The sequence below is a fragment of the Saimiri boliviensis genome, chromosome 5 (genome assembly GCF_048565385.1).
Source record: "Saimiri boliviensis isolate mSaiBol1 chromosome 5, mSaiBol1.pri, whole genome shotgun sequence".
Lineage (NCBI taxonomy): Eukaryota > Metazoa > Chordata > Mammalia > Primates > Cebidae > Saimiri > Saimiri boliviensis.
Genome location: NC_133453.1, coordinates 77947988 through 77964992, shown reverse-complemented (window position 1 = coordinate 77964992; position 17005 = coordinate 77947988). Strand labels below are relative to the sequence as shown.

At 37.5% G+C, this 17005-nt stretch overlaps 1 protein-coding gene across 8 annotated transcripts in view; it reads left to right on the top strand.

Moving 5' to 3' along the window:
- Window positions 1–17005, top strand: part of SLC4A10 (solute carrier family 4 member 10) — a 374879-nt gene that overhangs the window by 34775 nt on the left and 323099 nt on the right. The window lies entirely within an intron of this gene.

Here is a 17005-nt window from a genome sequence, read left to right as displayed (position 1 = left end):
TATTTCTGAAATTTTCATTATCTTAGGTAACAAGAGTTTTATAAGAGCACAATTTCTAACTTTTCCTCATTTATTCACAATTCTAAAATAGGTACTATTCTTGTAGCAGTGACACGTCCTTTATGCTTAGAGATTTCAGAGTAGGCTTTTCAAAAATCAACTTTTTCTTCTTCTGGAATAATTATACAGGATCTTCTTAACTGAAAACTGTTAACAAAATCTGTTGTGGTTGCTCTTTCATTTGGAGAAATCACATTACCCTGATTGAACTCTGAAACTAAGTACTTCCTCAGATGTCCTTGTAATCCATAGTTAACAACATTTACATGCCTATCATGTTTAATAGTATATTTCTTCAAATAATTGAACAGATTAAATTCAGGTATTTCAGCCTGTCAGGGTGATTGTCAAGGAACATATTTATTTTCATGTCCAAATTAGAAGAGATTAAACCATGAAGAATTTGAAATATAAATTGATAATCAAGATGATATGTCCAAATAAAGATACAAGCCTCATTTTTCTGCACACAACTATAATGATAAAAATAATCTTTTGATGTTGTGTTTGATCAATAACTTAAATCATTTCCTGTAAAGTAGTTTATGTATTAAAGTAGTATATATATACCCCAAAATTTGAAATGAATTTTAAGGCAAACTTAGAATTAATATGTTTAAGAAAGAACTCCAGGAAAAAGATGGAAGCACAACATAGTAATGGAATGATTATCTTGTGTTCTTAGAGAAAAAGGGAAAGCTAGGTTGACTGAGCTAATCATAAAAGTATTAGCATGATATTATTGAAATGTATAGTAATTCTCTTCAAACTATTTTCTCTGTAGATTCAGTTTCCTCAACACTTGAACACAAGTAATTTCGAGTTCTGTATTTTATATGTTATAAATCTGCTCTCTGTCATCCAGATATCACATAGATCAGGCAAGTTGGATTACAGGAGTGGGTTCAGGGTCATGGACCACTTTTTTACTGCTAATACATGGCGCAGAGCAATAATACCAACCTGATTAAATGGCATGATGGCTGGTTTTTAGAAGCTATTCAAAAGTTCTTTTATTAGTAGTATAGCATCCATGCGTTTTTCAAAATACTACTATATCTATGATCTCATTTCTGCCTCTGTCCTCTATATCTGTATGAAGTAATTAAGGCAGCAGCATTATTTTCCAGAAAAAAATTATAAACAAAATAAGGCTCAGTTGGGCTAATTTAACTCTGATGCAATAAGTCAATGGCAAACCAAGACTAGAACTCAGATGTCTGGAATCTTAATTTGGTCAACTTTTTTTTTTTTCTCTGTTACTCTGAGATGGCAACATTCTCTTATATTTTACTTATCTGAGGCTGCAACTGTACTTTTCAAAATAGACAATTTTTTTAAAGTTTATTATACTTTAAATTGTGAGATACATGTGCAGAACATGCAGCTTTGTTACTTAGATATACATGTGGAATGGTGGTTTGCTGCACCCATCAAACAGTCATCTACATTAGGTATTTCTCCTGAGGCTATCCCTCCCTTAGTCCCCCACGCCCCAACAGGCCTCATTGTGTGATGTCCCCTCCCTGTGTCCATTTGTTTTCATTGTTCAATTCCCACTTGTGAGTTTGGGGTGCTTGGTTTTCTGTTCCTATGGTAGTTTGCTGAGAATGATGGTTTCCAGCTTCATCCATGTTCCTGCAGAGGACATGAACTCATCTTTTTTTATGACTGCATAATATTCTATAGTGTATATGTGCATTCTGACTGCTATGAGATGGTATCTCATTGAACCACCACTTATTCTATTATACTTTCTGTTTCTATGAATTTGACTATTTTAAATACCTTATATAAGTGGAATAATGCAGTATTTGTCTTTCCAAGACTGGCTTATTTCACTTGGCATAATGTCCTCAAGGTTCATGTATGTTGTCAAATATGGCAGGATTTTCTTCTTTTTTAAAGGTTGAATATTTCATTGTATGTATATACCACATTTTCTTATAATTTAGGTTGATTCGACATGATAGCTACTGTGATAATGCTGCGATTAACATGGGAATGCAGATATGCAGGTATCTCTTCAAAATGCTGATTACATTTCCTTTGGATATGTACCCAGAAGTGGGATTGCTGCATTATATTCTATTTTTAATTTTTTGAGGAATCTCTATACTCTTTTCCATGACTATTTTGCATTCTCACTAACAGTGTTTAAGTGTCCAATGTCTCTATATTCTCACACTTGTTGCCTTTTGTCTTTTTGAAAATAGCCACCTTCACAGGTGTGATGTCTCTAGTGATTTGATTTGCATTTCTCTGATGATTAGTGACATTGACCATCTTTTCATATAATGCTGTCCATTTGTATATCTTCTTTGGAGAAGTACCTCTTCGAGTCTTTAGCCCATTTTTAAATTGTTTTATTAGAGTTTTTGCTACTGAGCTACAGGAGTTCCTTATATATTTTGGAAATTAAACTTGTATTTGATATATGGCTTGCAAATATTTTCTCCCATTCGGTAGGTTGCCTTTTCACTCTGTTGATTGTTTCCTTTTCTGTGAGGAAGATTTTTTGTTTGATGTAGTCCAGTTTATCTATCTTTGCTTTTGTTGCCTTTGCTTTTGTTATTATAGTCATGAAATCATTGTCAAGACCAGTGGCATGAAGCTTTTCCTCTGTTGTTTTTCTAGGAGTTTTAGTTTCCAGTCTTATGTTTAAGTCTTGCATCCATTTTGAGTTAATTTTTTGTAAATGGTATAAGGGACAAATTTCTTTGGCTGTGAATATCCAGTGTTCCCATCATCACTGGTTGAAGAGACTATTTTTTCCCTGTGTGTGTTCTTGGCACCTTTGTCAAAGTTCTGTTGGCCATGTATGCATGGGTTTATTTCTGGGCTCTCTATTCTGTTTCATTGGTCTATATGTCTGTCTCTATTCCATTACCTTGTTATTTAAATTATTGTAGCTTTATGATATATTTTGAAATCAGGCAATGTGGTGCCTCCAGTTTTTTTTTTCAAGAGTGATTTAAGTAGTTGGGTCCTTAGTGGTCTCATATGAACTGTGGAATTGTTTTTCTGCTTGTAAAAAGATGGCATTGGGATTTATTATTATTATTATTATTATTATTATTATTATACTTTAAATTCTGGGGCACATGTGCAGAACATGAACGTTTGTTACCTAGGTATACATGTGTCATGGTGATTTGCTGCACCCATCAACCTGTCATCTACATTAGGTATTTCTCCTAATGCTATCCCTACCATAATCCCCTACCCCAATCCTGTACCCCCTGACAGGCCTCAATGTGTGGTGTTCCCCTCCTTGTGTCCATGTGTTCTCATTGTTCAACTCCCACTTATGAGTGAGAGCATGCAGTGTTTGATTTTCTGTTCTTGTGTTAGTTTGCTGAGATGATGGTTTCCAGCTGCATCCGTGTCCCTGCAAAAGACATGAACTCATCCTTTTTCATGACTGCAGAGTATTCCATGGCATGCCACATTTTCTTTATCCAGTCTATCACTGATGAGCATTTGGGTTGGTTCCAAGTCTTTGCTATTGTCAATAGTACTGCAATAAACATACATGTGCATGTGCTTTTATAGTACAGTGATTTATAATCCTTTGGGTGTATACTCAGCAATGGGATTTCTGGGTCAAATGATATTTATAGTTCTAGATCCCTGAGGAATTGCCACACTGTCTTCCACAATGGTTGAACTAATTTACACTCCCACCAACAGTGTAATAGCGTTCCTATTTCTCCACATCATCCCCAGCATCTGTGGTTTCCTGACTTTTTAATGATTGCCATTCTCATAGGCATGAGATGGTATCTCATTGTGGTTTTGATTTGCATTTCTCTATTGACCAGTGATGATGAGTGTTTTTTCATGTTTGTTGGCTGCATAAATGTCTTCTTTAGAGAAGTGTCTGTTCATTTCCTTTGCCCACTTTTGGATGGAATTGTTTGTTTTTTCTTGTAAATATGTTTAAGTTCTTTGTAGTTTCTGGATGTTAGCCCTTTGTCAGATGGATAGATTGCAAAAATTTTCTCCCATTCTGTAGGTTGCCTGATTACTCTGATGGTAGTTTCTTTTGCTGTGCAGAAGCTCTTTAGTTCAGTTAAATACCATTAATCAATTTTAGCTTTTGTTGCCATTGTTTTTGGTGTTTTAGTCATGAAATCTTTGCTCATGCCTATGTCCTGAATGGTATTGCCTGGGTTTTCTTCTAGGGTTTTTATGGTTTTAAGTCTTTAAGTTTTTAATCTATCATGAGTTAATTTTTGTATAAGGTGTAAGGAAGGGGTTCAGCTTTAGTTTTCTGCATATGGGTAGCCAGTTTTCCCAATACCATTTATTAAATAGGGAATCCTTTCTTCGTTGCTTGATTTTGTCAGGTTTGTCAAGGATCAGATGGTTGTAGATGTGTAGCATTATTTCTGAGGCCTCTCTTCTGTTCTGTTGGTCAATATGTCTGTTTTGGTACCAGTACCATGCTGTTTTAGTTACTATAGCTTTTTTTTGAAGTCAGGTAGCATGATGCCTCCAGCTTTGCACTTTTTACTTAGGATTGTCTTGGCTGTGTGGGCTCTTTTTTGGTTCCATATGAAATTTAAAGTAGTTTCTTCTAATTTTGTGAAGAAAGTCAATGATAACTTGATGGGGGATAGTATTGAATCTATATATTACTTTGGACAGTTTGGCCATTTTCATGGTATTGATTCTTCCCCTCCATGAGCATGGAATGCTTTTCCATTGTTTGTATCCTGTCTTACTTCCCTGAGCAGTGGTTTGTAGTTCTCCTTGAAGAGGTCCTTCACATCCCTTGTAAGTTGTATTCCTAGGTACTTAATTCCTAGGTATTTAAGGAATACAGCTAAGAGCTGTGGTGGGTTCCAACCAGTTGGATCTTCTGTGAGGCTTTGTTTACACTATGAGGGTAAAATCGCCTACTCAAGGCTCAGCAGTGGCAGACGCTCCTTCCTCCACCCAGCTTGAGCATCCCAGGTTAAGCTCAGGTTGTATTTCTAGGTAGCAACTGTGAATGAGAGTTCACTCATGATTTGGCTGTCTATCTGTTAATGGAGTATAGTAATGCTTATGATTTTTGCACATTGATTTTGTATCCTGAGACTTTGCTGAAGTTGCTTATCAGCTTTAGGAGATTTGGGGCTGAGACAATGGGGTTTTCTAAATACACAATCATGTCGTCTGCAAACAGAGACAATTTGACGTCCTCTTTTCCTAATTGAATATCTTTTATTTCTTTTTCTTGCCTGATTGCCCTGGCCAGAACTTCCAATACTATGTTGAATAGGAGTGGTAAGGGATGACATCCTTGTCTTGTGCTGGTTTTCAAAGGGAATGCTTCCAGTTTTTGTCCATTCAGTATGATATTGACTGTGGGTTTGTCATAATTACCTGTTATTTGGAGATATATTCCATCAATACCTAGTTTATTCAGAGTTTTTAGCATGAAGCGGTTTTGAATTTTGTAGAAGGCCCTTTCTGCATCTGCATCTGTTGAGATAATCATGTGTTTTTTGTTGTTGGTTCTGTTTATGTGATGGATTACATTTATTGATTTGCGTATGTTGAACCAGTCTTCTAGGTATGAAGACAACTTGATTGTGGTGGATAAGCTTTTTGATGTGCTGCTGGATTCAGTTTACCAGTATTTTACTAAGGACTTTGTCATCAATGTTTATCAGGGATATTGACCCAAATTTTTTGTTGTTGTTGTATCTCTGCCAGGTTTTGGTATCAAGATGATGCTGGCCTCATAAAATGAGTCAGGGAGGAGTTCCTTTTTTTCTATTGTTTGGAATAGTTTCAGAAGGAATGGTATCACCTCTTTTTACCTCTGATAGAATCCAGCTGTGAGTTTGTCTGGTCCTGGACTTTTTTTGGTTGGTAGGCTATTAATTACTGCCTCAGAACTTGGTTTTGGTCTGTTTAGTGATTTGACTTCTTCTTTGTTTGGTCTTAAGAGGTTGTATGTGTCCAGGAACTTTTCAGTTTCTTCTAGATTTTCTAGTTTATTTGAGTAGAAGTGTTTATGGTATTCTCTGATGGTAGTTTGTATTTCTGTGGGATCAATGGTGATGTTCTCTTTATAATTTTTTATTGCATCTATTTGATTCTTCTCTCTTATTAGTCTGGCTAGCAGTCTTATCTATTTTGTTGATCTTTTTTTTTTTTTAAAAAAAAAACACCTCCTGGATTCATTCATTTTTTGAATTTTTTTTTGTGTCTCTATTCCCTTCAGTTCTGCTCTGATCTTAATTTCTTGTCTTCTGCCACCTTTTGAATTTGTTTCCTCTTGCTTCTCTAGTTCTTTTAATTGTGATGTTAGGGTGTTGATTTTAGATCTTTCCTGCTTTCTCTTGTGAGCTTTCAGTGCAATAAATTTCCCCCTAAACACTGCTTTAAATGTATCCTACAGATTCTGGTACATTGTGTTTTTGTTCTGATTGGTTTCAAGGAACTTATTTATTTCTGTTTTGATTTCGTTATTTACGCAGTAGTAATTGAGCAGCAGGTTGTTCAGTTTCCATTTAGTTTTGTGGTTTTGAGTGAGTTTCTTATCCTTATTTTTAAATTGATTGCACTGTGATCTGAGAGACTGTTTGTTTGTTATGATTTCCATTCCTTTGCATTTACTGAGGAGTGTTTTACTTCCAATTATATGGTCAATTTTAAAATAATTGTGATGTGGTGCTGAGAAGAATGTATATTCTGCAGATTTGGGGTGGAGAGTTCTGCAAATGTCTTTTAGGTCTGCTTGGGCCAGAGCTGAGTTCACATCCTGATTATCTTTGTTAATGTTCTGTCTCATTGATCTGCCTAATATTGACAGTTGTGTGTTAACGTCTCCCACTATTATTGTGTAGGAGTCTATGTCTCTCTGTAGGTCTCTAAGAATTTGCTTTATGAATCTGATTGCTTTTGTATTGGGTGCATATATTTTTAGGATAGTTAGCTCTTCTTGTTGCATTGATCCCTTTACCATTATGTAATGCCCACCTTTGTCTCTTTTGATCTTTGTTGGTTTAAAGTCTGTTTTATCAGAGACTAAGATTGTAACCCCTGCTTTTTATTTTTTTATTTTTGACTTTCCATTTGCTTGGTAAATATTTCTTCTTCTCTTTATTTTGAGCCTATGTGTGTTTTTGCATGTGAGATGGGTCTCCTGAATACAGCACACCAATGGGTCTTTACACTTTATCCAATTTTCCAGCCTGTGTCTTTTAATTGGGGCATTTAGCCCATTTACATTTAAGCTTAATATTGTTATGTGTGAATCTGATCCTGTGATTATTATCCTAGGTGGTTAGTTTGCCCATTAGTTGATGCATCTTCATAGCATCAATGGTCTTCTCAGTCACTGTTACTGGTTGTTCCTTTTCATGTTTAGTGAAACTTCCTTCCGGAGTTCCTGTAAGGTAGACTTTGTGATGCCAAAATCTCTCAGCATTTGCTAGTTTGTAAAAGATTTTATTGTCCTTTCACTGATGAAGCTTAGTGTGGCTGGACATAAAATTCTGGGTTGAAAATACTTTTCTTTAAGAATTTTGTTGAATTTTGGTACCCACTTTCTTTTGGCTTGTAGGATTTCTGCAGAGACATCTGCTCTTAGTCTGATTGGCTTTCCTTTGTGGGTAACCAGACTTTTCTTTCTGGCTGTCCTTAACATTTTTTCCCTTCATTTCAACCTTGGTGAATCTGACAATTATGTGTCTTGGGTTGCTCTTCTCAAGGATTGTCTTTGTGGTGTTCTCTGTTTTTTTCCAAATTTGAATGTTGGTCTGCCTTTCTAGGTTGGGAAGTTTTCCTGGATAATATCTTGAAGAGTCTTTTCCAACTTGGTTCCATTCACCGTGTCACTTTCAGGTACATCAATCAAACATAGATTTGTTCTTTTCACATGGTCCCATATTTCTTGAAGGCTTTGTTCATTCTTTTTCATTCTTTTTTCTCTATTCTTGATTTCTTGCTTTATTTCATTTAGTTGATCTTCAATCTCTGATATCCTTTGTACCACTTGATCAATTCAGCTATTGATACTTATGTATGCTTCATGAAGTTCTTGTGCTGTGTTTTTCAGCACCATCAGGTCATTTATGTTATTCTCTAAAGTGGTTATTTTAGGTAGCAGTTCCTGTAACCTTTTATCAAGGTTCTTAGCTTCCTTGTGTTGGGTTTGAACATGCTTCTTTAGCTAGGAGGAGATTGTTATTACTCACTTTCTGAAGCCTACATCTGTCAATTTGTCAACCTCATTCTCCATCCAGTTTTGTTCTCTTGCTGTTGAGGAGTTGTGATCCTTTGGAGGAGCAGAGGCATTCTGGTTTTTGGAATTTTCAGGCTTCTTGCGCTGTTCTTCCCCATCTTTGTTGATTTATCTACCTTTGGTCTTTGATGCTGATGACCTTCAGATGGGGTCTCTTAGTGGACTTCCTTTTTGTTGATGTTGCTGCTATTTTCTGTTCGTTAGCTTTCCTTCTACCAGTCAGGCTCCCCTGCTGCAGGTCTGCTGAAGTTTGCTCGAGGTCCACTCCAGACACTGTTTTCCTGGTTATCATCAGTGGAGGCTGCAGAACAGCAAAGATTGCTGCCTATTCCTTTCTCTGGAAGCTTCATCCCAAGGGCGCACCTTCCAGATTCCAGCCAGAGATCTCCTGTGTGAGTCGGCTGCTGGCCCCTGCTGGGAGGTGTCTCCCAATCAGGAGACAAGGGGTTGAGGGACCCACTTGAGGAGTCAGTCTGACCCTTAGCAGAGCTGAAATGCTGTGCTTGGAGATCTGCTTCTCTCTTCAGTGTCACCAGGCGAGGATGTTTAAGTCTGCTAAAGCTGCACTCACAGCCACCCCTTCCCCCAGGTGCTCTGACTCAGGGAGGTGGGAGTTTTATCTATAAGCCCCTGATTGGGGCTGCTGCCTTTTTCTTTCTTTTTTTTTCTTGAGATGCCCTGCCCAGAGAGAAGAGAAGTATTCTGGTCATAACAGCCTTGCTGAGCTGTGGTGGGCTCCTCACAGTTGGATCTTCTGGGAGGCTTTGTTTACACTGTGACAGTAAAACTGCCTACTCAAGGCTCAGCAATGGCAGATGCCCCTCCCCCTACCCAGCTTGAGCAGCCAAGGTTGAGCTCAAACTGCTGTTCTGGCAATCAGTATTTCAAGCCAGTAGATCTTAGCTTGGAGGCTCTGTGGGGGTGGAACCTGCTGAGCCAGACCGCTTGGCTCCCTGGCTTCGGCACCCTTTCCAGGGGATTGAACGGCTGGCATTCCATGCACCACTGGATATGAAAACAACAACAACAACAACAAAAAAAAACTCCTGCTGCTAGCTCAGTGTTTGCCCAAACAGCCACCCAGTTTTGTGCTTGAAAGTTAGGGCCCTGGTGGCATCAGAGGGAATCTCTTGGTGTGCAGATTGCAAAGATTATGGGAAAAGCACAGTATCTGGGCCAGAGTATTTCATTTCTCACAGTACAGTCCCTAATGGCTTCCCTGGGCTAGGAAAGGGAGTTTCCCAATCCCTTGTTCTTCCTTGGTTAGGCAACGTACCACCCTGCTTTTGCTCACCCTCTGTGGGCTGTGCCCACTGTCCATCCAGTCCCAGTGAAATGAACTGGTTACCTCAGTTGGAAATGGAGAAATCACCTGCCTTCTATATGGATCTTGCTGGGAGCTGCAGATCAGAGCTGCTCCTATTTGGCCATCTTGTCAGCAATGTCTGCTATTGGAATTTTGATGGAGATTGAATTGAATCTGTGGGTGGTTTTGGTAGTATGAACATTTAAACAATATTAATTATTTGAATTAATAAACCTAGGATGTCTTACCATTTGTGTCTTTTAATATTTTCTTCTTCAATCTTTTGCAAGTTTCAGTGTACAGTACAATCTTTTGTAAGTTTCACCTCCTTAGTTAAATTTATTTATTATTTATTGTACTTTAGGTTCTGGGGTACATGTGGAGATCATGCAGGATTGTTGCATAGGTACACACATGGCAATGTGGTCTGCTGCCTCCATACCCCTGTCACCTACATCTGGCATTTCTCCCCATGTTATCCCTCCCTGACCTCCCACCCCCTCACTGTCCTTCCCTTGGCCCCCTCAACAGACCCAAGTGTGTGATGCTTCCCTCCCTGTGTCCATGTGTTCTCATTGTTCAACACCCGCCTATGAGTGAGAACATGCGGTGTTTGATTTTCTGCTCTTGTGTCAGTTTGCTGAGAATTATGGTTTCTGGATTCGTCCATGTCCCTACAAAGGACATGAACTCGTCGTTTTTGATGGCTGCATAGTATTCCATGGTGTATATGTGCCACATTTTCCTTGTCCAGTCTATCATTGATGGGCATTTGTGTTGGTTCCAGGTCTTTGCTATTGTAAACAGTGCTGCTATGAACATACATGTGCATATGTCTTTATAATAGAATGAGTTATAAGCTTTTGGATATATACCCAGTAATGGGATTGCTGGGTCAAATGGAATTTCTATTTCTTAGTCCTTGAGGAAGTGCCACACTGTATTCCACAGTGGTTGAACTAGTTTACACTCCCATCAACAGTGCAAAAGTGTTCCTGTTTCTCCACATCCTCTCCAGCATCTGTTGTCTCCAGATTTTGAATGATTGTTATTCTAACTGGCATGAGGTAGGTATCTCAATGTGGTTTTGATTTGCATTTCTCTAATAATCAGTGATGATGAGCATTTTTCCATGTGTTTGTTGGCCTCGTATATGTCTTCTTTGAAAAGTGTCTGTTCATGTCCTTCACCCATTTTTGGATGGGTTTCTTTGTTTTTCTCTTGTAAATCTGATATAGTTCTTTGTAGATTCTGGATATTAGCCCTTTGTCAGATGGTTAGATTGCAATTTTTTTTTCCCATTCTGTTGGTTGCCTGTTTTCTCTAATGATGGTTTCTTTTGCTGTATAGAAACCATGGAGTTTAATTACATCCCATTTGTCTGTTTTGGATTTTGTTGCCAATGCTTTTGGGGTTTTAGTCATGAAGTCCTTGCCTATGCCTATGTCCTGAATGGTTTTGCCTAGGTTTTCTTCTAGGGTTTTTATGATGTTAGGTCTTATGTTTAAGTCTTTAATCCATTTGGAGTTACTTTTAGTGTAAGGTGTCAGGAAGGGGTCCAGTTTCAGCTTTCTGCACATGGCTAGCCAGTTTTTCCAACACCATTTATTAAACAAGGAATCATTTCCCCATTGCTTGTTGTTTTTCTAAGGTTTGTCAAAGATCAGGTGGTTGTAGAACTGTGGTGTGGCCTCTTTTCTCTTCCATTGGTCTATATCTCTGTTTTGGTACCAGTACCATGCTGTTTTGATTATTGTAGCCTTGTAGTATAGTTTGAAGTCAGGTAGTGTGATACCTCCAGCTTTGTTCTTTGTGCTTAGAATTGACTTGGCTACGTGGGCTCTCTTTCGGTTGCATATGATGTTTAAGGTAGTTTTTTCCAGTTCTGTGAAGGTCATTGGTAGCCTAATGGGGATAGCATTGAATCTATAAATTACTTTGGGCAGTATGGCCATTTTCATGATCTTAATTCTCCCTAACCATGAGCATGGAATGTTTCTCCATCTGTTAGTGTCCTCTCTTATTTCCTTGAGCAGTGGTTAGTAGTTCTCCTTGAAGAGGTCCTTTACATCCTTTGTTAGTTGTATTCTTAGGTATTTTATTCTCTTTGTAGCAATTGTGAATGGGAGTTTGCTCATGATTTGGCTTTCTGTTAGTCTGCTATTGGTGTATAGAAATGCTTGTGATTTCTGCACATTGATTTTGTATCCTGAGACTTTGCTGAAGTTGCTTATCAATTTAAGAAGATTTTGTGCTGAGATAATGGGGTCTTCTAAATATACAGTCATGTCTTCTGAATATAGAGACAGTTTGACTTCCTCTTTTCCTAATTGAATATGCTTTATTTTTTTTTCTTACCTAATTGTTCTGCCTAGAACTTCCAATACTATACTGAATAGGAGTGGTGAGAGAGGGTATCCTTGTCTAGTGCCAGATTTCAAGGAGAATTCTTCCAGTTTTTGCCCATTTAGTATGATATTGGCTATATGTTTGTCATAAATAGCTCTCATTGTTTTGAGATATATTCCTTTGATACCTAGTTTATTGAGAGTTTTTAGCATAAAGGGCTGTTGAATTTTGTTGAAGGCCTTCTCTGCATCTATTGAGATAATCATGTGGTTTTTGTCTTTGGTTCTGTTTATGTGGTGGATTACATTTATAGACTTGCATATGTTGAATTAACCTAGCATCCCTAGAACAAAGCCTACTTGATCGTGATGGATAAACTTTTTGATGTGCTGTTGCATTCGGTTTGCCAGTATTTTCTTGAAGATTTTTGCATCTATGTTCATCATGGATATTGGCCTGAAGTTTTTTGTTGTCGTTGTTGAGTCTCTGCCGGGTTTTGGAATCAGGATGATGTTGGTCTCATAAAATGATTTGGGAAGGATTTCCTCTTTTCGAATTGTTTGGAATCGTTTCAGAAGGGGTGTTACTAGTTCTCTTTGTACGTCTGGTAGAATTCAGCTGTGAACCCGTCTGGACCTGGGCTTTTTTTGGTATTAATTCCTGCCTCAACTTCAGCCCTTGTTATTGATCTATTCAAGGTTTCAACTTCTTCCTGGTTTAGGCTTGGGAGGGTGCAAGTGTCCAGGAATTTATCCATTTCTTCCAGATTTACTGGTTTATGTGCATAGAGTTGTTTGTAGTAATCTCTGATTGTAGTTTGTATTTCTGTGGAATCAGTGGTGATATCCCCTTTATCATATCTTATTGCATCTATTTGATTCTTCTCACTTTTCTTCTTTATTAATCTGGCTAGCAGTCTATTTGTTGTTCTTTTCAAAAAAACAGCTTCTGGTTTTGTTGATTTTTTGAAGGATGTTTTGTGTCTCTATCTCCTTCAGTTCTGCTCTGATCTTAATTATTTCTTGTCTTCAGCTAGCTTTTGAGTATTTTTGATCTCGCTCCTGTAGCTCTTTCAACTTAGATGATAGGGTCTTGATTTTAGATCTTTCCTTGCTTCTCTGGTGGGCATTTATAGCTATAAATTTCCCTCTCGACACTGCTTTAAATCTGTCCCAGAGATTCTGGTACATTGTGTCTTCATTCTCATTGGTTTCAAAGAACATCTTTATTTTTGCCTTCATTTCATTATTTTCCAGTCAAAATTCTGGAGCCAGTTGTTCAGTTTCCATAAAGTTGTGCACTTCTGAGTGTTTCTGAATTCTGAGTTCTAATTTGATTGCACTGTGGTCTGAGAGTCTATTTGTTATGATTTCCATTCTTTTGCATTTGCTGAGGAGTGATTTACTTCCAGTTATATGATCAATTTTAGAGTAGGTGCAATGTGGTGCTGAGAAGAATGTATATTCTGTGGATTTCGGGTGGAGATTTCTGTAGATGTCTATTACGTCTGCTTGGTCCAGATCTGAGTTCCAGACCTGGATATCCTTGTTAATTTTCTGTGTCATTGATCTGTCTAGTATTGACAGTGGAGTGTTAAAGTCTCCCACTATTATTGTGTGTGAATCTAAGTCTCTTTATAGGTTCTTAAGAACTTGCTTTATGTATCTGGGTGCTCCTGTATTGGGTGCATATATATTTAGGATCATTAGCTCTTCTTGTTGCATTGATCCTTTTACCATTATGTAATTCTCTTGTCTCTTTTGATGTTTGTTGGTTTAAAGTCCATTTTATCAGAGACTAGGATTGCTACCCCTGCTGTTTTGTGTTCTCCATTTGCTTGGTAAATCTTTCTCCATCCCTTTATTTTAAGCTTATATGTGTCCTTGCATGTGAAATGGGTTTTCTGAATACAGCACACCAACGAGTCTTGACTTTTTATCCAATTTGCCAGTCTGTGTCTTTCGATTGGGCCATTTAGCCCATTTACATTTAAGGTTAATATTGTTATGTGTGAATTTGATCCTTCCATTTTGGTGCTAGCTGGATGTTTTGCCCATTAGTTGATGCATTTTTTTCATTGTGTCAATTGTCTTTACCATTTGGTACATTTTTGGAGTGCCTGGTACTGGTTGCTCATTTCCTTGTTTAGTGCTTCTTTCAGGAGCTCTTGTAAGGCAGGCCTGGTGGTGATGAAATCTCTTAGCAATTGCCTGTCCATAAAGGATTTTCTTTGTCATTTGTTTATGAAGCTTAGTTTGGCTGGATATGAAATTCTAAGTTGAAAATTCTTTTCTTTAAGGATGTTGAATATTGGCCCCCACTCTTTTGTAGGGTTTCTGCGGGGAGTTCCCCTGTGAGTCTGATGGGCTTCCCCTTGTGAGTAATCCTACCTTTCTCCTCTGGCTGCCCTTAGTATTTTTTCCTTTGTTTCAACCCTGGTGACTCTGACAATTATGTGCCTTGGGGTTACTCTTTTTGAGAAATATCTTTGTAGTGTTATCTATATTTCCTGGACTTGAATGGTGGCCTGGCTTGCTAGGTTGGGGAGGTTTTCCTGCATAATATCCTAAAGAGTGTTTTCCAGCTTGGATTAATTCTCTTCGTCACATTCAGGTACACCTATCAAACGTAGATTAGGTCTTTTCACATAATCCTATATTTCTTGGAGACTTTGTTCATTTCTTTTCACTCTTTTTTCTCTATTCTTGCCTTCTCGTTTTATTTCATTGAGTTGATCTTCAATCTCTGATATCCTTTCTTCTGCTTAGTCTATTTGGCTATTGAAACTTGTGTATGCTTTGTGAAGTTCTTGTGCTGTGTTTTTCAGCTCCATCAAGTCATTTATATTCTTCTCTAAGCTGTTTATTCTAGTTAGCATCTCATCTAACCTTTTTTTCAAGGTTATTAGTTTCTTTGCATTGGGTTAGCACATGTTCTTTTAGCTTTGAGAAGTTTGTTATTACCTGAACCCTGTTTCTGTCAGTTCATCAGATTCATTCCCCATCCATCTTTGATCCCTAGCTGGTGAGGAGTTATGACCCTTTGGAGGAGAAGAGGTGTTCCATAAGAAATAAAATTTATAACATATGTTTAAAAATTTGAAGTAGATTTTGAAACTTCTTTTGCTCTGAAAATTTTTTAAGGTGAAATTACATTAATTGTCAAAATATAGAATTACATTAATTCAGTTACACTTATTAAGATTTAAAATGTCAGTTCTTCTCTAAGGTATTCAATTTGACTTTTCATCTTCCATTTGACAGCAATCTAAAAAGTCAAGATGCAGACTAAAGTTTTCTAATGCAAAATTTTAATGCACTCATAAAATAGAGCCTCTCATGCCATAGAAGTTCTTGTTTGTTAAATTATTTACAAGTGGAGAACAAGAGCTCTATCAGTATGGTACTAGCAGAATTCCAAGACAGCCCCCACTATTCCCAGCCCCTGGTATTTACATCTTTGTGTAATCCCCTCCCTTTGAATGTGGTCAGGACCCATGGATGATTGCTGTCAATATGAGTATACGAGAGCATTAGTGTTGTCCATGACTTCTACCGTATTCGGTCCAAAGCTCTTATATCCTTTTGGATAAAAAGTAAGGGACAAAAGTACATTAATAGTTTGTGCATTAATTTTTCTATTAAATTAGATTTGAAAATAAGCTCTGATTATGTGAGTAAGATTTCAGGAGCACCACAGATCACATTGTCAATTTAAAAATATAACCTTAACAATTTTTAATTTATATTTTATAATTTTCTTTCTCACTGCTGTTCATTTTCAATTTAATTTGTTCTCTTCTAGTATAATATGAACATCTTAAACAGGCAAGACCAGTAAGTTTTAATGACAATATTGAAACAGAATGAGTGGGAGTCTTTCTTTCTTTCTTCTTTCTTTCCTTCCTTTCTTTCTTCCTTCCTTCCTTCCTTCCTTCCTTCCTTCCTTCCTTCCTTCCTTCTTTCTCTCCCTCTCTTTTGTTCTTTCTTTCTTTCCTTTTCCCCCTACATCAGTTTTATTTAAAACACAAACAAGTATTTCTCTTTCTGTAAGGGCAAACGGTTCAAATAATACAGAACATGAAGCACTGACTAATACAAGTGCTTTAAATATGAAACAAAACTATTTTTTAAAAAGCAGAAGAATAAAGAATATATGCAAAAGGGACCTGGAATCTGTAAGGTGATTCCAAATATGAAATAAGTAGAAAATCTGTGGTGAAACCTGAACATTCTATTCCTGCTTTGGAGAAGGGCTGTGATACAACATTCAGACAGCTGAAGATGGATTGGCAGAGGTGTGTCTATACATGAATTTCAAGTCTTTTTTGCTGTGCAGAATCATCCAGATCTTTCCAAGACTGAACGGGCAGTCCTATGGCTTTCTTCCTTTTCCATATTCCCAACAAAGCTACATGAAGTTCAACTCTTGATGAGTCGCTCACAACAGCATTTTCTTAGGAGCCAGCATGACCGGTGGGTCAGATTTCCCTATGAGAAACAAAACTGGCCACCTAGAGCAAAATATCAAAATGGACAAGTCCTTCCTTCCTCCTCCTTCTGATAATATATGACATATCTCCTTTCAAGACTATTATTCCCATCATGTTTATTCCTTCACAAATCTAAACCTTGAGGTGATATGAAGGAAACCAACATCAAGAAAAGAAAACTCAATTTAGAAATGAAGAAAACTGGCAGGTATACAGTACACCCCCAGAGTATCTCAATATCCCCGGCACAGTACAGTTCAGTACTGCTACAGCCCATTGATAAATATTGGCAGCTTGAATAAGCTCATTTTTTTCCTCAGGTGGTCAAAGGCCACCAAATAAATACTGGGCAACAGGAGTTTCTTGGGAGAGTCAGAATAAAAAAATTTGCCAAATTTTGTCCCTGTGTTAATTCAACGCCAGTAAGGAGGCAAGTACTGAAGAAGGGACAATTTTCATACTAAAAAAGAATTCCTCTAAGCATGTCACCATCTCATATAATGAATACAGGGAATCCCAGAAATAGGAAATTAGTTTCAGGGGACCCCTG